General features: G+C 38.1%; 1 long non-coding RNA gene across 1 annotated transcript in view; it reads left to right on the top strand.

The window, feature by feature from the left end:
• Window positions 1-26,183, top strand: part of LOC120369083 — a 181,148-nt gene extending 154,965 nt beyond the window's left edge. The window contains exons 2-3 of the long non-coding RNA XR_005582922.1: window positions 12,086-12,261; window positions 26,029-26,183. This is a non-coding gene — a long non-coding RNA (uncharacterized LOC120369083). The remainder of the gene's footprint in view (window positions 1-12,085; window positions 12,262-26,028) is intronic.
• The last annotated feature ends 374 nt before the right edge of the window (window positions 26,184-26,557 follow it).

The raw sequence follows: 26,557 nt of genomic DNA, 5'->3' as shown, positions 1-26,557 counted from the left end.
TCTCCCTCTCTCTCATTCACTCATGCTATGCATTTTTGTTCCATGGCATTAATAAGTTTTACCTGAGAAAGGTTAAGGAGCTCACTGATAGCAATTAGAAAATGTAGTTATCCCTAACATTGACAATAGTCCCTTTGTACGGTACCTCAGAGCATCATAAAATGTAACACTAAGGGTGTGTTCTGTTTTACCCTAGGCTATACTCTGTGTGACCGAGCCCCATTTGGAGAGATAAATCACTTTTCCGAATGTGCCAGATATAGACATTTAAAACCCCTTTGTAATTTTTCCTTGGACATTTGGGGCCCATTCCAACTTCCACTGAAGCCTTGCAACCGAACCCAATGTGGCATCTCTGTGTCAAGTTTAAACCTGTTGCAACATTTTCTATTTTCATCCAACTTTCTTCCAGTCCCGGGCAGATTAATTAGTACAATGAATGAGTTCCAATTTTATTTTAGTTTAATAACTTTTTGTTAACCTCTAAACATTATCCCTAGAGCTGTGCTAAGATTTCCCTAATAAAACCTGTAACAAGGTGAAACTTGCTTTGTATGGGCTTTTGTTACCAACCCAGAGCTTAAGCCAAGTTCACTGAGGTTTGTGAACCTTTGGGCAACCCCAGGCTGAGTTTCAAGTGAACCTGGGCTGAGTTTCAAGTGAACCCAGGCCAAGTTTTGAACAAACTTGGACTGATGTATAGTTTTGGGTAGAAATCGTGTGAAACCAAGAGAAACTTGGTAGTTTTGGTTGTGTTCTGCTTTAGGTTTTTGCATTAATTTACAGCCACAGCTTAAACTGGAATTGAAGGGATGTGAATACTGAAATTATCACATCTATGGGTCTGATCTAAAGGCCACTTCAACTTATGGCTGTCTTTCTATTGACTTCATTTACACGTTGGATCTAGTCCTGTGTGAGAATTCTAGCTAATTCTAGTTAGCACAAACATTTATGTGGGGATTTTGTGAACAAGTTGAAGATGAATCTGCAATGACTGGATGTACAAAAATATAAATAGGGACTGCTACAAATGGTCCTCAAGTCGTGTTTCCAAATATCCTGAAAAGTATTCATAATACAAACTGGAAGCAGGTCTATCTACCAAATCAACTGACTTGCATCTTTACTCCAAACTGGACTTCACATCACCCAATATACACTAACTAAAGCTTTGTTTACAACCAAGCACTCTGAATCAGACACAACTCTAGGAGTGAGAAGACATGCAATAAACCATTGTAAGAGCTGTCAGAGCAATTCCTGTGACAAGGCCACCCCTTTCATTTTGCATCATATGAAGACAATTTCTTTTGTAAGCAGCGATTGTGCTTACCTAGAGTGCTACTCAACAGTGAAATAAACGCAAGCAATAACTCACTTTCACTTAGCAGATAGCCTCTAGTAGAAAATTCAAACAAAATTACATAAATGGTACCTAAGCCACTAATGATTGCCCACTGCCAGTCACTTAGTTTACATAAATTTGTCAGAGCAGAATTAAAAATTGCAGTTACAACTCACAAAGTCTTTTGCTGTGATCGAGCTAGATGTGCTATGTGAACACATATGTTTCTCTTAAATTTCCATATTTCAATATTTTGTTCTACAGGCAAACCATACAGACTAAATCATCGTATGTACAAATCCACTCATAATTTTGTCTTATCCATTAGGTGGCCAAATCCACAGTGCAAAAAGTAACAGGCAGAGCTGGAGAGGAGTTTTTGTACACAATTTTGAAATCTCATAAATCAACTATCACTCTTATAAATCATTCTACTTGGGATGGCCCAGTCAGGCGCCATCCCTGCCGGCTGTATCCACAATTCTCTGGCATTTATTGTTGGCCAAGAATGAGTCATACAATGTAGAATTCTACTTAAGAAGGTAAAATTACAAATGTCAGTGTCTTTTTATATTAGATTTGTGTATCAGTAGACCTGTGTATGTAAATATCACTAGGCCTCTTTTGCTTTCACACCAGATTAAGGGCCAAATTTTGCTCTCTAAGTGAGAGCAACACCCATGTTAGGGCAGAATTTGGCCCTAAACTAGGTTTTTGGTACATCTGTACTTGGGCACTTCCTAAGAACATGTGTGTCAATGCCTCTGAACCGCGGCTCTGAAACACGAAGTGTTGTTTTCTGTTCAGGTGCAACTTTAAAAGCCTCCTAATCTGAGTTCTCATTAGAAAATGCTTCAAAATGTATTTCCCCCCTCATATATTCTGAGCATTGCATGGAGTTGTATTTATTAAAGGGTACTCTGTGGTGGAAGTTATAGAAAAAGTTCTGCCAAGAGGGAGGAGATGCTTTCTGTTTACCTAGTGTGTTCAGCATTGCAGCTATGTCTGGTGTTCAATTAATAATTGTTTAAATTACTTTCATTCTAATGTGTTCTCAAATTAAAGACCATCATCAGTGCTTTGGGATATTAAAATGGAAGCTATTAGTTAGGATTGACAATAAAATCCTGATTAATAGCTTGATTTTAAAACAATTAGATTAAAATATTGTTTGAAAGCATTCATTTTTACCAGCTGACATTTTAATGCATAAATATAATTACAGATTTTTTAAGAAGGCTTACTTTTTGCCTTGATATATATGTTAGCAACTGTGTTTTTGAAATAGAATCATAAAATGTAAAACTTTGTTTAATCACCAATGTCAAAAATTATTAGGTAATAACCACTGCAGAAGAGAATGTGGTAAAAGATACAAAGGCCCATATTTAAAACATAATTTTTCTAATACTTACTATGATTTTAAGATGTCATGTCGTCATATGAAGGTGAATGGGGTCAGATGTAAAATGGACTTTTTAAAAAAAATGTTAAGTGATCAATTTGCACTCCTAAATAGGTTAAGTTTATTGAAAGCTGAAGTCCTCTTTGACCACAGACTAGGCACAACATTGAGTGCCAGAACAACAAAAGCTTCCTATTCTGCTTTTCACAACGGACAAATGTGAATTAGCATGGCTTCCTAAGCAGATATAATAGATCTACACTATATTTATTCTAAGCATAGTTCTATGCTTACAGAATTAGAATCACGACATTGCAAAATATTGTGTAAATAACTCACGTCTGCTTATTATGCCCTGACACGGTCCCTCTGACCTTTTAGTTACTAGAAATCTTCCCAATACACCTCCTTAAGTACTTATATGATACACAGAAAGGGACTGATTCTCCTGTCACTTACACTGTCACTTATTGACTTCCATGAAGCTACTCTGGATTTACAACAGCATGAGAGGAGAAGCGGAGCCAGTATGCACTATTATAGTATTTAAGAATTGCCTCAGTTTGCACTGGTGGCTGTGATTATTGCACTTTGCTGTTTGACTCAACAGCCATTTCCTAAAGAAATAATAATCAGTTCTAATAATAAATCTGCTATTAAATTTCCAGTCCATTTGTGCCTATCAAGAAAGGATGCAGCTTTTAAGTCACAGGTAGGCACAACTAGGAACAGCTCCTAGATAGCTGCTAGAGGAATGCCAGGTTGCTTACGGAGCAAAAGACTAATACTGTATTATTGTTATTTATTATGAGAATATATTTATGATTTGTATAGTGCTCAAAGTGTTTCAGAGGCACGACAGACAGAGAGAAGACAAGGTCCCAATGCACAAGTTGTTCCATGCTGGCAGACTATAGAGCTCCTGTAGAGCAGGATCAGGGCCCACTCTAGAGACAAAAGAAGGAAAGGAGTAATTCAAGGCAGAATGGTTGAGTGGTAGGGTTAGGCACCAGACCTTTTTCCGAATTACTGCATTTGGCCGAGCTGTGCTCAGCACAGGACTCAGGATATTGGGTGTGGAGAGTTGGGTTAATATCACCTTTGTTCCCCTAATTCTGAAGCTGGCCTGGGGCTAGTGCAGCCCCTGGTGCAATTAAGAGCAGCCTCAAAGCTTCTTTAAGCTTCATGTGGCTTCATTGGCCACCAAAGGACGGTTGCAGTAGCCAGGAATCTCTGATGTACAGTGGCTCAAACTCTTTCATTTGCAGTATCTGGTGGATCTCAAAAATATTTAGCTGTTCAGTGCCATTTAGAGAAGCATCCAACAGTTTATCCCAAACTTCTGAACTCTTCTATCCCTCTGCGGTCAGGAAGTAGATGGAAATCTTGTGTGGACAGGCTCTTCCATAAGGTTTCAGATACCTCTTAGTTACAGCCAGACTGGAAATACCAAGAAAGAACAGCTTTTCTAATGGTATTTTTGCTTCCAGTCGCAGATGCAACCCAGACGTGCAGAGGCTGTACAGAAATTAAAGTAAATTCACACACAAAATTAACTCTAACACATATCTAGTTTAAAGTCAAGGCTTAAAATATTTTGTATTTAACTGAACAGATTTTCCTGGCTCTTGTTATTACTCTTACATTTTGTGCCTGGAAACCTGTAAATTACAAATAGTTTTAAAACAGCCAAATTTTTGTCAATTTTTTTTTTATTGAAATTTCAACATTTTGAACATTTTGTGATTTCGGGCCTGGTTTCCAGAATTGGCTCCAGTTGACTTTGTTTGGAGTTGTAGGTACTCAACACTTATGAAGATAGAGGCCTTAAGCTCTCTGTGCCTCTGTTTCTTACATATAAAATGGGGAGAATAATATTTCTTTTCTTCCAGATTTTGTACATCTTGTCTATTGTAAGTTCTTCAGCATCTAATAGGGATTTTCTCTTACTATCCGGTCCTGATCCCCATTAATGCTTTTGCAGTTTATTTTAATACCACTGATAATAGTAAAATTAGATTTGGGGGTTGGACTAGATGACCTCCTGAGATCCCTTCCAACCCTGATATTCTATGATTCTAAGATCATCATTATTTACTTAGTACATACATAGTATCACATATGCACATAATATTCTAAAGTAAATAAAAGGTTCTGAAACTAATGTAATCTCCGTGAAAGATTGCAATCTACAAATACAAGGTTATACAAAACAGAACAAGGCAAGCACAGGTTGGTTCTAAAATTCAGAAAATTTAAAATTTTTGAAGGTTTACATTCCTTTAATGATTTCTCCGATTCCCTGAACTGTTGCCATTTTATACTAACCTGCTCAAATTCTTAGGAAACTTTTGATTTTGTACCAGTGTCTATATGAATTCTTAATGCTTTTCTTGATAGATTAGAAGGTATTGTGCCCATGAAAAATAAAAATAGAATGCATTTTAAAATATGGGAGGAATTGTTGACAGTTGATCAGAGTGCTAGTTTCACTTCTCATTTGCTACCAAGGCAAAGCAGACAGGGTAAAAATTAACACAATTAGAGGGAACAATGGGAAGATACGTAAATCAGGTATTTTTTTTAAATGGTACACTTTTAACAGTTAAAATGAGACACCGATATTGATTTTGAAGTGAAAGTAAACTAACAAAGAGGCAATTCAAGAGAGTGATTATCTCAGCTAAAAATAATCCAAATAGAAATCTATTTACTTTCTAAAACCTAGACTTGCCACAAGGATGCTTCCCCCTAATAACATTCCTGTAATGCCTCAGGAACATCCCAGGGCAGGATCTGTGGCTCAGAAGGACCCTGGGCTAAAACTTCTGAACCCCATTTGTTATTTTTAAGAATAATAGACCAGGTAAGTGTGATACCTCATTTTCTAATAACTGTAGATAAATGCAATCAGCAAAACTTTCTTTGTATTGAGATGATGATAGTGAAATCATCTGCAAAGAATACTAAGAAGGTTTAATGTTCTAGATCAGATCCTTAGCTGGTGTAAATCAGTGACCCTCCAATAACTTCTTTACTCTGAGGATCTGAACCATCTGTCTGCATCTATATTTCCATTCTTGAGAAGAGATGCAGTAGCATATCACAGGTCTGTTTTTTTTAAAGATTTCTTTGCTGTCAAAAATTTTGTGAACTCTCTTAGTTTATACGTCTGAATGACTTTGAGCATTTAAAACACCTTGTATCATGGTATTAAGGTATACCAATAGTTTAGCTGCCAACAATAGCAATACCTTCTCTCAGAATGAGTCAATCCACGATGGGTTCATTGCTATTCTCCATTGCTGTATGAAGGAAGAGAAATTTATATGTAACAAAATGTTTCTTAGTTTGCACTGGAAGTACCTCCACCCTTACTGAGTCAGCTTAATTCCATCCTAACTGAACACTACCCATAATCAAAAAGGAAATGCCAGTACTTTCCCTTTTCATCTTTTCCACACAGAGTGGGTTATTAGTTCAGGGAAGATTTATAAAATTGGGAAAGTGCCCAACGTAGTCCCATTGTTAAATCAGGCACCTAAGAACACAGTGGAAAGTATAACGTGGTCAGTAGTAGATGAAATACTCAAAACTATCTGAAAATAAAAATATATACATATGGGGAACTCTGAAAATCTGGAAATCAGATTCATTAAGCATAGTAAAAATGGTTTAAGGTTAAGAAAGTCGTGCTTTTCTATCTTGTTAGAAGTCTTTCATTTTAAAAGATAGTGTTGCTAGAGTAAGATGAAGGAGAATGGACTGAGATTTCCAAAAGGCTTTCTGCAAATGGAATGTATAAATAGAAATCTTTCAAAATCTCATATGCGTGTTTTGCCATTTCAGTTTGAAGATATTGTCACTCCCGTAGTGATGATGTGAAGGGTTTGCAGCTGCATAATCATTAAAAAACAGAGGTGTATCATGATAATCTGATGATCCCTTCTGTTTTGTTGGCATTATGGATCCAACCCTTACCAGGTGTAACTCAGTTTACACCAGTTGATCTGTATTGACAGGAATTTTTTAACCTATAATTTATATGATCCATGGGGAGGATGCAGGCAAGGGAAGACTGTTATGTCTTTCATGAGTGTCCTTGATCCTACCAGTTTGGCTTTATATGTGCATTTAATACAGGAATGGTTCTCTTGCTGATCTCCACTTGACAATTTTCACAGAAAAGGGGTGCAGGTTGATTTTGTTAGACCTGTCAACAATCTTTGATACCGTTGCAAGAAAGTTAGAGTAGAGGGAAGTCCTTTTGGTGGTTTGATGATGTCCTAATATCCAGTTAAATGCTTCATGAATTCATGTTCACAGGCACAGCTCTATTTATTGTTAAGACGCTAAACCTGAGAACATTTTGGGAATAAAAATATTGTCTGCTCCCTAATTATAGAATTATGGCTGCTGTAGATTGGGGAGTGATACAAAGAAAGGAGATGGGATGGTCTTTGTTTTAAGGGCGTTTCAGATTTAATGGAAATTTCTGAGTCAACATTGTAAGTCTACTACATCATCTTGTCTCTGAGGAGTATGACGCTTTTGGTTGGTCTACAGCAACATTTTACCGAATAAAGAGGAACTTGTTTTATGTCTTGATTTCTGGTGATACATATTGCAGCAGACAAAAAACCCTAACTGAAAAGTATGGCTTTATCCTGTACAAAATGGAAGGGAGAAAGGACATTATGTTCCAAGGAAAGAATGGAGGACTAAGCTTAAGAGCTGACAGTGGTATTGGCTTGGTTCCATCACTCTTTAAGTGCAGAGCACAATGGCCTCAACAATCTCAGCTGCACACACAGAAACTAGGTGCATTTCTGTTCATCGTTCTTAACAGCAATAATTTCCACACTATTCTGATTATCACTTAATAATATATTCACCTATATAGCACTTTGGTCCATATTTGAAGTACTTACCCTGGCTACCTGCAGACAATGATATAGTAAGCTGTAACAATATAAACACATGTCATAGAGATGGTTTTCAAGATATAAAATTTCAGGGCCAGATTTTCGAAAGTTCTCGTCACCCACAATAGGAGCCAGATCTTGAAAAAAGCTCAGCTCCCATTTCAGCACCTAAATAAGTGGCCTGATTTTAAAAAGTGCTCAGCACTCAGACACTTCATGTGGGTGCCTAAATGGAAGATGAGTTATTTTGAAAATCTGGCCATGTACTTAGCTGCCTAAATGGGAGCCATTGGGTGTTGAGTAGCGCTGGTCAAAAATTTCACAGCGATACTCTTTCTTAACAGAAAATTGGGGGGTTGACTACAATAAATTTTTCACAGGAAATGTCTGCTTTCCTGAAAAAGTTTCAATTTTTGTAGGAAAACCAAAGACCCAAAAATGCAAATTTTTGCCTTAAAACTAAAATTTAAAATGGGGGGGGGGTGATAACATGTCAAAACTTTCCCCATGAAAATTTCATTTTTTTAAATGCTTTTGTTAAAATTTTCCAAAGAAAAACTCTATTTTCTTACCTGCTCTAGTGCTGATCCCTTTTGAAAATCTGGCCCTAAAAGTATTAAATTGAAACATAGGGCTGGATTTTAAAGGTATTTAGGCTTCTAGTGGGATTTACACAATTACCTAGATACCTATCAGCCAGTGATTTCAATCAATGGGTGTGAAGCACCTAGATGGTTTTAAAAAATCCCACTTGTCTCCTAAAGACCTTTAACAATCTGGCCCATAGGTATCAATTTGCAAACAAAAAACAGAAAAATAAGACTACCCTTAAAAATATGACTTGAGGAGCTAAATATCTGCACCCACATTTTTCCTCCCACTGAACAAAGTTTAGAATGGCTATCAGGCAACCATAGGGTATGCCTGCAGAAATCTGTAACTGAAGGTAGATTAAGAAATGGAGCATAAACTTCACTTAACTCTTGCAGATAGAGTAGACTTAACGCTTCAAAACTCTTAGAGGTTAACAATAAAATCTTCAATTGAATCCTTATTTTCAATGTGAGGACAATTTAAGCTATAAAACAATAAGTGACATGAGCCTAGCGAGGCCAATGAGGACAGTTAAACCAGGGCTTGTCAGAATGCCCATGCTTTATCACCCATGAAGGGATGTAACTCTCCATGACATTAAAGATGCAGGATTTGATGGAGTGTCACAGTTCATTGACACCAGAATCATCCTTGATCGTAGAATCCCTGTCATATCCTGCCACTTTTGAGTAGAAGCTAATGATTGCACTGCTCTACAGTACAAGGCATGGCGGGACAGTGCTAGCTGGGTAAATTACTACATAGTAGTAAGAGTTGCCAATTGAAGTAGACTTCTGTAGATAAGAGTTAGGAATAAAGAAGTCTAAAATGTTGGCTCTTCTGCTCAAGTAGAATGAGTTGCTGATCTGAATATCTGGTGGGAGAAGTAGTGTATGAAAAATACAAAAAAAATTATTCTGGGGCATTTCACAACTCAGAAACTTAGTTTTTTCTATGGATGTTTTGTGAAATAGATAGTGTTACACTGAAAATTCATGTTTTCTCATGAAAATTAAACTTTGTCCAAAAGGCTAAAATTTTGGAAGACTGGGTAGCTTTTTGATTTAAAAAAACATTAATTGGACCATTCTTTTTAATTAGCAGCCACACTTCAAGTTTCAAATTGGATGTTTTCAATATTTCTTTGTAAATATTATTGAGCAATTTCATTATGAACATGTCACACATCAAAAGAGGCTGTTAATAACAGAAAACATAAAGTTCTTTTTGACCCTCAGATGCCATAGAAGCTCAAGTTAGAGTTCATCAGGAATCTTTCGACAAATCATTATTACATTGAAAAATGCTGATTGCAATACTGGGTAGGGTATCACAGATTTCTCAATTCGAAAAAATTGTGAGAATTTTTTTCAAAATTGTCTAAATGTTTTGTTTTGACGTTTTCTAAACTAAAAATTCTGGTTTTCTGGTTCAAAATGACATTTTTATTTCAGAACTTAAGCTGAAAAAGGCCTAAAAGGAAAACATTGCAAAATTAGCAAAATTAAATATTTTGATTGACCCAAACAAACAAATTATTTATTTTTCCCAAATATTTTCTAGATTGCAAATTTTTTTTGTCCCAGTTCGAGACGGAAAAAAATTCAAACCATCAAAAATATTTGTGGGATGGGAAAACCATTTCCCAGTCATCCCTAGTTGAACACCCATGGGAGAGTGAATTCATTTAGATTAATAGTTATCTGTAATTTTCTCCAAAGATGAAGACATTTTAAAATCAAATCACAAGATGTAGCACTTTATACACAGATGTAAAAACCTACATCATGTGAGTTCCTTCATATTCATTTAATAATGTCAGAGGCCAGTGAGAACCAGCCACTTCCGCACTGGTGACTGTGCTACATCCATAGGATGGTCTACCTTTGCAAAATAAGTCATTCTGAAATTCCACTCCTATGGAGCAGTCTAAGGACCTAATGAGGCTGACATGGGTTAGGGATCACCTGGGCACAGGGATGCCTCAGCCAAGCTCTTTATGTCAACCATAGGCATGGGTATTGGTGTATATGCCACTGTGCTGGGTGTACTCCTTTAAAGTATTCCTCTAGGCTGGAGTATTCTTTCCACTGTCCGCTATACCAAAGTGGTTGGAGCACAGCCTAGGATCTGAACCTCTGTTTGTTTATGCATTGTGATCAATGCTAGTTCATTCAGTCTATTATTTGCATGACAAAGTTATCAAAGATTGGAGAGCTACAGCTAAACAGAGCAGTTTTCAGGTCTGCATGCGGAGGGTCGTTTACAAACAAGTGTACCTGTCTTGTTACACTAATAATCGTTTGTTGTTCAGCAGAGAAAATATGCTGAATAATGAAAGATGCCCGAAGAAAGGAACATTAAGAGTGAGCATGTAGTTGCAATGGATTGTTTCTGTACACAACCCTGAGTAGAGCCAAGGGAATGTCAGGCTTGCCTTGCGGATGAGCAGTGGTTCCTCTACCAAGAAAAACTGCTCTTTAGAACACACCTAAACTTAATGGAATCTCTCAGAGCTTCCCTGGACCATGAAAACCGTCTTTCAGGAGGACAGCTATACTGTGGGGTATCAGAAGGAGAATGTCCAAGATAAAATCAGGAGCCTGCAATCAGATCTACATAGGCAGACCCATGTCCTATGGTAAGTCAAATTGACTTCAGTATGATACCACATGGGTGCCAGGGTCTGCCCAAATGGATCCATGTGCCTGACCAGGACCTTACTTCCATAGTAAACTCTTTGGGTAAGGGACTATCTTTTTGTTCTGTGTTTGTACAGGAGCTAGCATAGTAGGGACCTAGGACTGGAGCAGCTAAGCACTATTGCAATACCAAGGAGTAATAAATGGGCTAAATTTCATTTGAATACATAAGGATGTAGTGATAAAATTCCCAATAATATTGCCTGGGTAATTCTTCACACTTCTTACTGAAAATATGCCTTTCTGATGTGTTGTGTGGAAAGATGGTCCTGGTTTTTCAGGATTTGCTGTTACAGCAACCATTAGTTGCTAGCCAAGAAGGAGTGTTGTTTGTGAAGATTACTCATTGGTCAGAGATGGCATAATACTAATGCAATGACTGTAAGCTAAAGTAGGGGAAAACCATACATGGTCAAACCTAAAAAGTTATGAGGTCTGAAGCCTAGGTTGGATAACAGAACAGTGAGCCGGGACGGTGTTGTGAGGTCTGTAGGCAGCTTTGCGATGTCAGCTACAAACAATAGAATGGATTTTTCTAAAATTCAGATTCCCCAAAACCATTCTAAATTAACATTATTTCAAGATTAAAGAAACCATGACTTCTGTGTGACACATTAGCTCATTTTTAAAAGCAAAAATAATGTATTTTAGTTCATAAAAAATAAATAACAATGCCCAAGTGGAAGCATTTTCACATTAATTATTTCAGTCTATTCAAAAAAGCATATCCCTGCTTGCTTTTTATTATGCCTTGCAGCACCTTCTTTGAAAAATATGTTAAGAAGCTGCAAGCTATTTTCAAAAAAAGAAAAATAAATAATCTTTGAAGCAATTAGAGCTGAACAACAGAATGTATAAATATTTTTTTTACTTATTCTCCCCTTGGTTCAATTCCCCCATTTTCTTCCGCCTCCCATCTCGGCAGCTGCAATGTGAGCATCTTTGCTTGAACTTTGGAAGCAGGCAAGTATTTCTTTTTCATCCCTTAGAGTTGAATCAAAACATATTCTGTAGATTTGCTTGCCAATTGCTTTTATAAAGGGATAAGGTGTAGCTCCTGGAGGCTAAATACATCATTTCCATTGTGCATTTGTCTCTTTTTTTTTTCTAGGAGAAGCCCAAATATATTTCTGAACCTTCCCTTATAAAAGTAATAATCAGTGGACATGTTGCAAGAAAACTGTGCTTACGTAAGACAAAACATTAAATAATAGGAACTATGGTCCTTAGCTTGGAATTATCTGGAATGAATTTTACTGTAAGCACAAAGAACACTTCTGATGTCATGTAAGTACCATTAGACAGATCATTTTGTTTTGTTTGGTTTGGTTTGTTTAATAAAATATTGAATTGGTTCAGCATTGGTGCTACTTCAAGCCAATCAGAGTTTTATCGCTGATGTCATTGGGAGCTCAGCTCTTTTGAAACTCCCACCTTAAATCCTTAGAAAGTTGAGTTTTTCAATTTAATTCCAGCACAGTCTTCTACGTACACTGTCACAATCAAACCAACGTATTGCCCAGTTGAACAACAATGGACCTGTTAACTGAACTCCAATAACAGCCACCCTAATAAAAATTACTTGTTTTTAATTCTCTTGAATATGTCTTCTCCTTTTCTTACTCTTCCATAGTAACAGGGGAATGCACCTGAATAGAGTCCCATTACTTTTGGGTCAGGTGAAAGCAACAATACCCTGAGGGATGAGAACAATGTTTTAATATTCAGCTGTCTGAGACAGAAAACTGCCCCAACAATTTTCAGGTGGAAAACAATTTAAAATGTGAATATGTTGGACTGAGGCATTTAGGGGCCAAACCCGAAACCAAATGCCTGGCCCACAAGGAGCCCAAGAGAGCCCTAGGCAGATACGTGTGTATAGGAGTCCTTCCACTGGAGTATGGAGGCAAAATTTCATGGGACAACTCCCTGGAGTCATGTATTTTAGGTGTGAAATGAAATTAGGGGTAGATCCTGTTCCTGCATCTTCAGAGATTTCCTTCGCTATGGAACTGGTGTCCATCTGCTATGAGAGAGGAGTGGGGTGGAAGATAATGTGGTTCTGTCTCAGAGGGCAATAGTGGCACCAGAAAACTGTGGCCGAGTAATTCCCATGTTCTGAGACTTGGAGTTGGGCTGTGAACTCCTTGCTGACATCAGTGAATAGTGACGTGAGTTCTCTCATTATGGGTCTACATATGTGAGTAACTGCTCACCAGAGCAGTTCATTGTCTTCAACGGAACTACTCAAGTGAGCAACTTCTCACCATTGTCGGTAAGACCCTTCATAGATTATAAAGCGAGAAGGGAGCATTGTGAACATCTAGTCTGACCTCCTCCACAACACAAGCCAGAGAACTTGCCTGAATTGATTCCTGTTTGAACTAGAGCATACCTTTTAGAAAAAAATACATTGTCTTGATTTAAAACTGTCTAACATTGGAGATTCCTTCACAGCCTTTGGTAAGTTATTCCAATGGTTAATTGCCCTCACTTAAAAATGTCCATCTTATTTCTAGTCTAAATTTGTCTAATTTCAAATTCCAACCATTGCAACTTGTTATACTTTTGTCTGTTAGACTGAGGATCCCTCTACTATCACATTTCTGTTCCCTATGTAGGTACTTAAAGACTGTGATCAAGTCATCCCTTACCCTTCTCTTTGATATGTTAAATAGATTGAGCTTTTGAGTACCTCACTATAACACAATTTCCAATCCCTCAGTCATTCTTCTGGCCCTCCTCTGATGCCTGTCTTTCTAGTTTTTCAACATTCTTCTTGAAGTGTGGGCACCAGAACTGGACACAGCATTCAACTAGTGGTTGCACCAGTGCCAAAAACAGAGGTAATAAAACGTTTCCACCCCTACTCAGTATTCTCCTGCTTGTATGTCCAAGGACAACATTAGTTCTTTTGGCCACAGCATTGCACTGGGAGCTCATGTTCAGCTGTTTACCTACCATGATCCCCCTCCCCCCCCTCAAGTCTTTTTCAGACTCTCTGCTTCCCAAGATAAAGTCCCCCATCCTGTAAGAATGGCTTGCATTCTTTGTTCCTAGCTGTATGACTTTACATTAGGCCATGCTGAAATGAGTACTGCTTGCTTTCACCCAGTTTACCAAGTGATCCTGATTGTTCTGTGTCACTGACCTCTACTCTTCATTCTTGACCACTCCCTTAATTTGGTGTGAGCTGCATACTTTATTAGTAATGATTTTGTGTTCTATTTCAGGTCACTGATAAAAATGCGAAATAGCGTAGGGCCAAGAACCACTCCGTGCAGAACCCTACTAAAAACACAAAAAGAACAGGAGTACTTGTGGCACCTTAGAGACTATGATGATTCCCCATTTATAGCTACTTTTTAATCTATTCACTCTGCCCCATGTTGATTTTGTATGGTTCCGGTTTCTTAATCAAAATGTTGTGTGGTACAAAGCCTTACAGAAGCCTAAGTATATTACATCAGCACTGTTACCTTTATCAACCAAATGTGTAATCTCATAAAGACAATCAAATTACTTTGAAAAGATCTCTTTTCCATAAATCCATGTTGATTGGCATTGATTATTTTATCCTTTTTTTAATTCTTTATGAATCAAGTCTTGTATATTTGGGACAGAGAGGCCACCACTAGGACTTTTCACACTGATCCACCACAACCAAGATTCCTTATTTGGTACCTGTATATCCTCTTTCCCCTAAACATGCTAAGCTGCACTTTGTTCTTGCCCTTACTCCAAAGCAATTGGTGATCTTTCTTCTACACGGTCAAACATCTTTTTTACTCATAATTATCACCTCTTCACTTCCCTAATTTTGCTTAGCATCCTTGAAAAGATCTTTGGAGGCCCTGATTAAGGAAATCACAGGGAGAGCTTTCCCTACCTGAAACTCAGGGAGAAGGAGAGGGGACGCTGAGTTTTAGGCCATCTAAGTACCTTGGCAGATGAAAAGGGAAAGAGAACTTTGCAAACATCGTTCAGGTTAGCAAGGGAAGGAGGGGGCAAGTCATCTTAAAGTCAGTTGTCATTTCCCCCCCCCCTCAGTGAAGATTCTTTAGCAAGGAAACAATTATATCAGACATGAGGCAGCATGCATATTTTCTTGGTGACACAATAGCATAGGAGTAGCACATATTTGCTTGTCTTGCTCTATATTCTAACAAGATAGAAGCTGTTTGTTATATTTACTAAGTTCCTCCAATCTAACCTTTTTATGAGTATGGGTTTCCTACAGAGACCAAAGACAAATCTACTCCCTGAAGACATGTTAAGAGAACACTAGCTGAAATGTTGAATAATGATAAATTCCTTTGAATTCCTTGTGAGCAGTCTAATCCACCATGATGAAACTTTCATGTTTTGTCAGCTATTGTAATTTTGCTTTCACAAATGCAATACAAATTCTTCCTGGTTAAGTGACTTGCACATTTAGCAGTGTCTTTCAGAAGAGTCTCGCTATTGTAGTGTTATAAATGGCATGTGTTTCAGAAGCACTCAAACACACAGGTGCCTCAGTGGTGTATATTTGAGTTCCAATTGTCCAATAGTCATCTGCAGCCAGCTTTTGATTTTGGATAATTACCTTATGCTTTATTAACTGCAGAATGCTGCATTATTGCAAAATTAAGGTTGCATTGTTAAAAATCACAAGAAGTCAGGACATGAAAAGATTAGGGTCCCAATTCTCTGTTGCCCTGCATCATATGTAGTTATGAAACCAATGGGATTTGGGTTGAAGAATAAGGCTCCTGGTTCTCAGTGATGACTGTGTTCATGCCAAGTTTCGATTTTCAGATTTCAGCTGGTTTTACTGTAGCCTCCTCCACCTCCACCCCCAGTTGTTAGATTTTGCACTGTAAAAAAAAAATCTATTTGCTTTTTTCTCTCCTAAAACTCAAAAATAAGCCTTCAAGCTTTTGCTCCAATGCTCCCTCCTCTTCCTCCAACAAAATTCTTCCTTTACTCAAAGACCAAACATAGAAAATGACTACCCAAAATGTGAATGTTTCATAGGGATATGAGGGTGGTATATAATGGAAAAACACTTCAGAATCTTAGCTAAAGGACTTGCCTTGTATAATAAAACACAGGATAATATGTGTAAAGGGAATATGAGTAAATGCAATACAGTACATATCATATGTTCAGTAATAACAGAAGAGGCAGCCCGACTAAAAATAATTATGAAGCTCAGCAGCTGTAATTAAAATAATTTGATGGGTGAAAGGAAACGTTTATGCATCTTGGCAGGAAAAGATATTTGGAAGTTTTGGATAGATGTATTTTATATTTTTTCCATGTACTGTACATTATAGTAAATATGGGCCTTTGGCACGCATACCATAGGTTACCTACCCCTGGGCTAGATTGTGCAATCCTTTTGTTACTCACACAAGAAGTACCATTGACATCACTTGTATGAAGACTACTTGTGTGAATAAGTGCTCACCGAAGTGATTAAGTATTGTACAATTTAGCCCAATAATAACAGAAATAACTAGCACCAGGGGTTATTTTAGTTAGTTAGGATTGTAAAAAGAGATTAACCTTTACATTTTCCTTTTCTTTAACATCAGTAAGTTACTTGACTAAACCCCCACATGATGCTTGGAAAATGTAGAGGTCAATATTTTATCATACTAAAGGAGTGTGATCACACTAGTGCCATGGTAATAAAAACATTTTTGACATTAAAATAAAGAATTACCTAGTGTTTTACAAGGGAGCTGACTTCAGTATTTCCAGCAAAGCTGAGTAGATGTTGTCTGCACTAGCATAATCAAACCTTACAAAAACAGGGAGCTATCTTCACATCTCAATTTACATTATTGATGCAGTATGAAATAAGTCCCGTAGTAGATGAGGACTCTGGGGATTCTCTTGTTTGTCTCAGCATGTTAAATGTCTGCAAGGCATTACACATCAGAGATAGAAATGCTTAAGTGCATAATTCTTCCTCATGGCTTCACTGGGATCTAAACGAACCTTCTTAAACTAATAATAAAATAATCTCGTGTATACAAATGTTTCTTTTGGAGAAAGCTGACATGTTACAATGACAGCGTGTTTATGACTCACAAACACCACCTCCACCACCAGCACTGCTTTATTTAGAAGCAGCAGGCAGTGGAGTGAAAGAGGCAACCTCTAAGTTTCATATCAGGATAAAAGTAGCTAAATTCTTATTGAACAGGGTTTTAGATATTAATGAAGAAAAAATGCTGGATTTCCAGGACTCTGGCTCAAGGGAACGCTCTGTTATTTTACTGAAACTTGTAGTTATGTCTAAATTCAGATTGCAGTTTAGATATAAACAGATGAGGACTTCAAGAATGAAATGTAAACATTCCCAAGTTCTTACAGCTCTAATTTAAGTGAAGTTCCAAGACAGTATTATTTTAGTCTTAGTTCTGTTTATATTTGATTTTTACATGTAAAGAATTACTTAGTCAAAGGAGGAAAAAGAAAACAAGAAAGGTGGCTCTCACTGATTGTATATATTGTAGGTGCTTTACAGCATGCAGTGATAAATTTACTTGGATGGGAGACATTTCTGTGCTTAGTAATCCCTAAAGAGAATATATTGAAAAGTCTGATTGTACGGTTCTGTTCTGTTTCCAAAAGGATGTGCAGGACTCATTCATGAAGTTATAACAAGATTTTAGAAAAAGGCAACATTTCAAATTAACTCCCACTTTCGCGTGACAAAATGATTGCAGCTTTCTAAAGCCACAAATTAATATTTTTCTTTTTGATACAATTATCTAACCCTGACAGTGGACCAAAGCTTGCTCTTTAAAACATAAGAATATAAGAACAGCCACACTGGGTCAGACCTATGGTCCATCTAGCCCAGTATCCTGTTTCCAACAGTGGTTGGTGCCAGATGCTTCAGAGGGAATGTACAAAACAGAACAATTTTGAGTGATCCATCCCATGTCATCCAGTCTCAGCCTGGCACTTGGAGGTTTAGGGACAGCCGGACCATGGGGTTCATCCCTGACCATCTTGGCTAGTAGCCATTGATGGATCTATCCTCCATGAACTTATCTAATTCTTTTTTAAACCAGTTATATTTTTGCCCTTAACAGCATCCCCTAGCAGTGAGTTCCACAAGTTGACTCTACATTGTGTGAAGAACCTTTTGTTTGTTTTAAACCTGCTGCCTATTAATTTCATCAGGTGAACCCTAGTTCTTGTGTTATATGAAGGGATAAATAACACTTCCCTATTCGCTTTCATCATATCATTAATGATATTATAAAACTCTACAATATCCCCCATTAGTCATCTCTTTTCTAAGATGAACAGTCCCAGTCTTTTTAATCTCTCCCATATTGAAGCTGTTCCATACCCACAATCATTTTCATTGCCCTTATCTTGACATAGACCAGGGGTCAGCTACCTTTCAGAAGTGCTGTGCCGAATCTTCATTCATTCACTCTAATTTAAGGTTTCATGTACCAGTAATACATTTTAACCTTTTTAGAAGGTCTCTTTCTATAAGTCTTTAATATATAACTAAACTATTGTTGTATGTAAAATAAGGGTTTTAAAATGTTTAAGAAGCTTCATTTAAAATTAAATTAAAATGCAGAGCCCCCCAGACTGGTGGCCAGGACCCGGGCATTGTGAGTGCCACTGAAAATCAGCTCGCGTGCTGCCTTCAGTACGCGTGCCATAGGTTGCCTATCTTTAAGGGCCATCATGATCATGCTAGCCTGAGCTCCTGCACATTGCAGGCCACAGAACCTCACCCACCCACTTCTGTAATAGACCCCTAAACTCTGGCTGGGTTCCACAGTCCTCAAATCATGATTTAAAGACTTCAAGTTACAGAGAATGGTTAATTACCCTCACAGTTACAAATTTGCACCTTATTTCTAGTCTAAGTTTGTCTAGCTTTCCCAAGGTTACCCAGTAGGCCAGTACCAGAGCTGGGAATGGAACCTGGATCTCCTGAGTCCTAGTCCAGTGCACTTATCCCTAAGGCACACTGCCTCCCAGTGAAATAAAAATGTTTGCTATGTTTAGACTAGTGATAGGACGCTATTTATCAGCAGTTCTAACATATTATTGGCAACTCTCCCAACATATTGTAGGGTCCTGGCCATCCATCAGGCTTCAGGCTACTCAAGAACTGCACTAGCTTAAATTGATAAAGGTTCATATCCCATCTTCTCATATGTGACTAGACGTGATTATTGCTCTTGACTGCAAAAAATTCTATTACTTTCTACTACCTCATCTGCCGCAGCCCCCTATCCTACACTCTGCGTGTTTCTTTTATCCACCCCAAAGAGCCTAGAATCTAAAAGACATGGCCTTTATTTGAAAATTTCCAGTGATGGCGAATCCACCACAACACGTGGTAAGTTGGCTTTTTGAGACAGGAACTGCCATTTACTATACATGTGTCCTATGCCTAGCACAGTGGATTGAACTCTACATACTATTACAATAAATATTTAATAATAATAGTAATAAAAACCAGTTACAGGATATATTATTTTTTTCTTTTTGACTACTCATTTTTTCCTTAAAAATTAAAAAGAACATTGCAGAAATCATTCTTCCTAATTACGGAGGTTACATATTATGGATCTGATCAGATCTCAGTTAACATAATGTAAATTGGGGGTAACTGTTGATGTCAGTGGTGTTATCCCTGTGCTATACTAGGATAAGGGAGATCAGAATTGAGCCCAGTATTCTTAGAACAAAAATATTAATTTCACATGCAAAATCTCTTAACAAATAGTAATAAAAATGATATTAGAATAGTGATAATAGACCACTATTCACTAGGTCCGATTCTTACCTCGTATGAAGGAGTCCTTGCCAATGAAATCAATAGAACTGTGCCCCTTTACACCTAGTGAGGATCTAGCCCATATACTTTGCGCCTTTCCTCCTTTGGTGCACTATAGCTTAGCTGGCCTTGCTTCTCCTTCCCACCTTATTCTCTCACTTTGATATACTGATGGAATGAATGAGCTCATATTACTAAGTCTGGCAGCTACAAAGTTTCTTTTCAGAATATTTAATAAAATGCCACTAATAATATGCTAACAATCTATTTCCTCTTTATATATGTACATATCTTTCCCATGGCTAGAATTTTCCAAATTCCAAAACATTCAATATGAGTTGGCATTTCCTAGTTCTTCGACCAGAAGGCTATTTGTAAATCTCGAGAGCTCATAAATGCCCTCATTTATGTTTCCCATTAGTCCCAACCATTCTCCTTACTGAAAATTCCAGCATCACCTCTCCTGAGTCCTTGTGCATTTTTACTCTTGCAATCTCTCATGGGACCGCATAATTCTCCTGCCACAGTTCTTGCATCTATGTGTTATTTCTCATGTGATTTTAATGAAAGGCAGCTCTGCAGCCATGGCAAGTCCCCTGATGGCTGAAATGGTGTAGATGCATAGCCAGGGATAGACATTTGGATCTTCATATGTCTTGCATGGTGCAGAGCCCTTCTCAATAGGAGGTCCCTGCAAGGCAGTTAGGTGGGGGTGGAGCATAGGCAGACTGATGGGGTGGGGGGGTGAGGGGAGAGTATATGCTACTATAAAGATCCTCCTCCAGTTTTTCTCCTATCATGAAGAGGACTCTGTAATGTTTCACAGAGGCTACTTTAGCCATTGGACACCTCACACATGCATGTGCCCCAGATCCAACTCAGCTACTCAGGCCTGATGTTGAAGTTGAATTTATCCCTACGGGCTTGAACCTGCGGTCCCTGGTCTTTCTTTAGTCTAAGAACTGCATATTGCTTTCTAGTCTGAATCATGTAGTCAAACCAGACAAAAGACATACACACCCATGAAGGGATGTGTCTGTGCAGATGTTTCCTGTCTTGTTTGAATAGCAGAAGCACACACTGAACTAATCATACGTTGAATTAAGGGGTGAGTGTCTGTTTATAAATGGGAGAGTGCAAAAGAGAGAGGCTACATGTTGGCGTGAGCCTATGAAGGTTTAATTGGCATAAGCTGCATAATTGACTTAAGGCTTTGCTATTTGTGAGTAATGCAGAAACCTAAACCTATGCCAGTGTTTCTCAAACTGGGGTTGCCGCTTGTGTAGGGAAAGCCTCTGGCAGGCCAGGCCAGTTTGTTTACCTGCCCCGTCTGCAGGTCCAGCCGATCGCAGTTCCCACTGGCCGCGGTTCACCGCTGCAGGCCAATGGGGGCTGTTGGAAGTGGCAGCCAGTAAGTCCCTTGGCCCGCGCCACTTCCAGCAGCTCCCATTGGCCTGAAGCAGCGAACCGCAGCCAGTGGGAGCCTCGATCGGCCAGACCTGCGGATGGGGTAGGTAAACCAGCCCGGCCCACCCTACACAAGCAGCAACCTCAGTTTGAGAAACTATGCTGATAAAAAGTTTGTTGTTCCCTAGGCATTAATCTTTTGTTCTTATGAACGATCATGTTACATATGTCACACATGAAGGTGTGTTGTGGTATTAAGTTTTTACTGATATTTCTTTGGGATGACTTTGTTGCTTACTCATAAAATATCTACCTAAATATGTTTTTGATATGACACATATTTTAGAAAAATATTTAGAGAGTTTTAAAAATTGGGATGATATTTTATTGTTGGATCCTTCTGTCTGTAAGCATCCTAACTTCAGAGGCTCCACTGGGTGAAACGAATATCAGTTCCCATACCTTTTTAAAACTCTTGGTTAAAAATTGTAGAAAAATTGTTAAACTAGGTCTTCTAGTATGTCATGTTTTCACAGTTGAGTAACTTGTGAACTGCCAGGACTAGCTATAAATACCCCCCGAAATGTATTCTTTATTTATCCACAATACACAGTCTTTACTTCGGTAACCCAATTTTAAAACCTTCATTGTCCTCTGTGAGATTCCAGGGGGTTTGCCAGCCTTGAAGCAGAAGGAAACTCTGTTGGCAAGAGAAAAAAGTCCAATATACATTTATGGTCTAGAATTATCACTATTAGATAGTTGACAGGTTCCACATCCCAGTGCAAAGCAACTCATTTTTTATCCTCAAATCCATAAATCTTACTCCCACTTAGATTGCTTTCTTAATTATCTCCCCAACCTTCTGCAGTATGGTTTTCTTTGCTAGATTTGGAAATACCTTCATTTCATACCACTTCATCTTCTTTGTTCCAAGCTCTTTTAATTGGTAAATTAGCCCATTTCTATTTAAAGAACAGCAATTTTCTATATTTTTGGAAGAGCAGCAGGAAACTTTTACCTCACCTAACCCTGTCATGTACCATAACCCTATATTGTTCTGGGAGACAGCCGAAACTTTTCTCAGGGGTGCTATTATTTCTCTTAGCTATAAAAGATATTTTAGAATTGAAAACTAAAATTCCTAATTGAGACAGGGATTTCAGCACAAATTTTCCATTTATACCCTCAGCTAAATTAGAGGCTGTCAGAATATCTTAGAATAACCTTATAGATCAGAAAATTGTCTCATCTCTTACTTTATAAGCACTGATTTTATTTGCTTGGTAGCAAGCCAAAGTGCTGGCTCAGCAAACTAGGTCCCAAAGAATGTCCAATTTTATCCCTTCCAATATGTATTCCAAAGGAAAGTTATTTAGCCACAGTATGAAATAATATAGCCAAGGTTTTCTAATCAGTTTATTATATTCTGTGTGGGATGACAAGCCAGTTCTTTGTTTGCTGTTTCCTGCTAACAACGAAATCCTACTTTTTCTTGGGTGCATTCAGAGACGTGCTGAACAGCCGTGAAGTAATAGATGTTTAAGATTCACAGACTAGTGAGGTACTGGATCCTTGTAGAGCTGGCAAAGTTCGGTGTGCACATGCCCCCGTATTCCACAGAAGCCTAGCTGCATTTGAAAGCAGTACTAGAAGTCATTGTTGTCCTCTTCCAAAGACAGACAGGCATTAGAGCTGTGCAAAAGTATTTTGGCCAAAACTTCTTTGGAGACAAATGCAGGTTCAGCTAAGTTTTACAGATTTGTGTTTGTTTCACTGAATTGTTCATTTCAGTAAAAAAAAGTTTCATTTTGACATTTTTTAAATTAAACATTTTGATTTTTTTGGTTTGAAATTGCTTTGTTTCAAAATTTCCTTACTGTTGAAATTGAAAAGAAACATTTGATTTTGTCAGAATAAAACATTTTTTTCTACCCAAAGTTAATTGTTTTCAACTTTGTGATTTACCAAACTTTTTTTCTTTTTTAAAAAAATTTCAGTCTGATCCAAAATGAAATTTGTATTTGACTTCTGAAAGTGGTGGGAATTATTTCATAAACAATTATGCCTGTGGAATTGTGCCCACAGAAGGTGTCACTTTTCCGCAATGTTTTGGTAGTCTTTACATTCTTGCTTAAAATATTATACTGTGATATGTGGGCAGAGCTACCCTACTTTGGTCCCATTGTCTAAGGTCAGGAAAACACAGTGGAGACAGATGAGTGAGGTCTCCAGCAGCTATCACCTCCATCACCTTGTGCAACAGATTATTTGCAGGATGTGCAATTTGGAAGCTGCACATGCAGTTTGGATCCAAGGGGGTGACAGAAGCCGGGTAGTGTACCCAGATGTATACCACATGCAAATGGGCTGTATCTAGCTGTGAAGGTATTGCCAGAGCATAAAGCCATTTCTGAGTGTGCTCCCCTCAAAGCCCCTCGTGGCATTCTCCTTGTCATGGCTCCTGGGATGCACGTACGCACACATACACGCACAAACACCAACACAGGTGTGACTGGAAAAGCCAGACAAGAGACTTTAATTAGCTAAGCAGCTAGAGTTAAAAAATCCATGTTAACAGGAGGCTCTAATGGTGGTGAGCCATACACTGGCAATGAAACAGTGATGATTTTAGGTGCTGCATAACTTGGCCAAAACCTTCATCGAAGCCAGGAACACTCTGGCCTGCTTTCATTGAAATACATGGTTACATTCATTTCAGTGAGGGTTTGTTGGTTTGGGGGGGTTTCCCTCTTGATGTGTGACCAAGCACATTGTTATTCCAAACACCGCAATCTCCTAACGAAGAAGGTGGTGCACAGACAAGAAGATAACTTGCTATCTGCTGCTGGGCAGGTAACCACACGTTCAGAGAATCTGAAATTATTCAGACCACTTAGAGTTCCCACATCTTGCAATGGGAACAAGAGATCTCCTGCCTGTGGAATAAATGGTAGGCACACACTCTCGGTTTCTCTAGCTAGCACAGCTCTTCTGCTGACTACTAATCTTTCTGCATGCGAGAGTTAGACTGCTGTGCTTGAAATCTATACCTCCCTAGTCCCCACGCCAGACATTTACTCTGCCTGCCCTAGATCTACCTCTCTTTTGAGGTGCTTCTCTCTGATCAAGGTCCTTTCTGTCTGGTGCATGCCCTTTCCCCTTCTCCATATAAACATTTTCCGTCAGTCCCTTCTCTGTATCCTCTTGTCCCCTCTTTGTCAACTACACTATATTTTTGATTCCACTATGACTAGATCACTCACTCCATATGCCCCTGCTGCTTACCTGCTTATTCTCATCTTCTTCTTACGTGCCACTCAGACCATCTCCCACAATTTGTTCAGGTGGCCTGGGGGTTGTGGGTGAGAAAACCGTCTCTTAAACTCTCTTCCTTCTCAACCAGTCATAAATGGAAAGTACGGCAAATGGAACCATACGAGGCTCAATTTCATCTGGAAATGTCAAACCTGTAATGTTCAAATAGTTTAATAAATTCCCCATAACACATTCCTACTCTTCCTGTAATACTCAGCCACAGGTTTCAACTGAACAGGCATCTCTACCTTGGCATACATCTTCCACCTCCTTCTGTCTGGCATTGTGAGTTTCAAAGCAATGACTAGCTAGGGTATATGATATGGTCATTAAATGCATATTTCCTGGTTCTGTGCAGAATGAGGATTTTTTGAGATGGTCAACATAACCTTTTTTCAAAGGTATTCTGCTCAAAGTGTGTAGTTTCATAGCTCAGTATTATCTGAGAGCACTGATATGCACACCAGTTTCCTATTATTGTCTTGTATACTTCCGTACTTATCAGGAGAAACAGTTAAACTGTAATATTTTAAGCAAGATTTGATATTCATGTCTCAGTCTCACCTCTAGGCCCAGTCTACATTAAGAAAATTTGCACCGGTGTCTAGCTATGTCAATGAAGATACACCCCATTGCAGACCCCTAATGTAGGTGCCCTGCACCAACACAAACCAAGGTTTATTCCAGTGCAACTTAATCTAGTTGCATTAGGGGTTTGCACCAGGATAGTGCAGTTTTGTACTAGCACAGCACATCTACATTAGGGTTTTGTGCTCATGTGACTACACAGATGTAGTTTCACTCATGCAGATTTCACTCATGCCGTAGTATAACCCATCTCACATTTCATTTTTCTCAGTTGGTGATGAGCTACAAGCATTACTGACTAATTTTTAAGCAAACAAATTAACTATTCATTAAGTTCAATGGGACTACTTAGGTGTGTAAGCATTTGCAGAATCAGAGGCATTACCAGGTAGGGAACTGCTTGTTGGAAAAAGTGAGTAGTTATGAATATTTAATCACAGGTTTTTTCCTTCTCAAAATTTTGATGAAAATGTTTCTTTAAAGATTGAAATGGGGGGAAATTTGACCAACTCTAGAAGTCATTTAATAATTTTTAGGAAAACGACTTTGTTCACAAATAATATTTGAGATCATACTTCAAATCTTTTAAAAATATATTCCTTACTTGGAAAAAAAGCAGCAAAGGCTGGTTGTGCAAGACTTCTTTTGTCATGATATGAAGGAATGAGGGGAGAGACCTTAGGGAAAAACGTGTAATGTGATATGTAATGTTTTTGACCTGATCTCCTTCCCCTTGCACAAGGTGAAGGAGAGACATGGGATGCAGAGGTACTGACATTGTGGCTGGGGAATGCTGTTGAGGAAGAAAACTAAAGTTAATTGGTAGCCTTTTTCTTCAGATGATCATTTTAGGATTTACTTGAGCCCCCTTGGGGTAAAATATCTGTAGAACATCACTATTTTGTTCTGCATTTTTCTTTCAGCAACCAAAACCGGGGTTCTCCTGTTATTGCATGGACATGGACACATTTTTAAAGAATTATTTTGAATTTTCCATCTACAGTCAGCTACAGTCCCAATTCTCTGAAGGTGCAAAACAGATCTGTAGCTGCAACTTCAAATGTGGTGCACTATTGGACTGAGACCAAGCATGGTAAATTTCATCCCAAAATTAGTTTTTGTCAGAAAGTTCTGAGTAGAGCTGGTCAAAAAAATTAACTTTTGTTATCCATAATACAAAAATCAAAATGTTTTGACATTATCAAAAATTAAATGTTTCAACTTTATTGAAGCAAAATGTTTAAATGAAGTTGAAGTTAAATGTTTTCCCAAAATGAAATTTCAGAACTTTGTTCTGATCTGGAAGAAAAAAATTGAAAATTCAGAATTTTCCACAGAACAGGAAAGTAGTTATGAGCAACTGAAAAATGGGATTAGAGAATGAAAGCAGGAAATCAAACTTTACGATTGTGTGTGCGACCCAGACTTGCTATGATGTACCGCTTATCAATT

Source organism: Mauremys reevesii, linkage group 7 (assembly GCF_016161935.1).
Source record: "Mauremys reevesii isolate NIE-2019 linkage group 7, ASM1616193v1, whole genome shotgun sequence".
NCBI classification, from domain to species: domain Eukaryota; kingdom Metazoa; phylum Chordata; order Testudines; family Geoemydidae; genus Mauremys; species Mauremys reevesii.
This window is presented reverse-complemented; position numbering and strand designations above follow the sequence as displayed.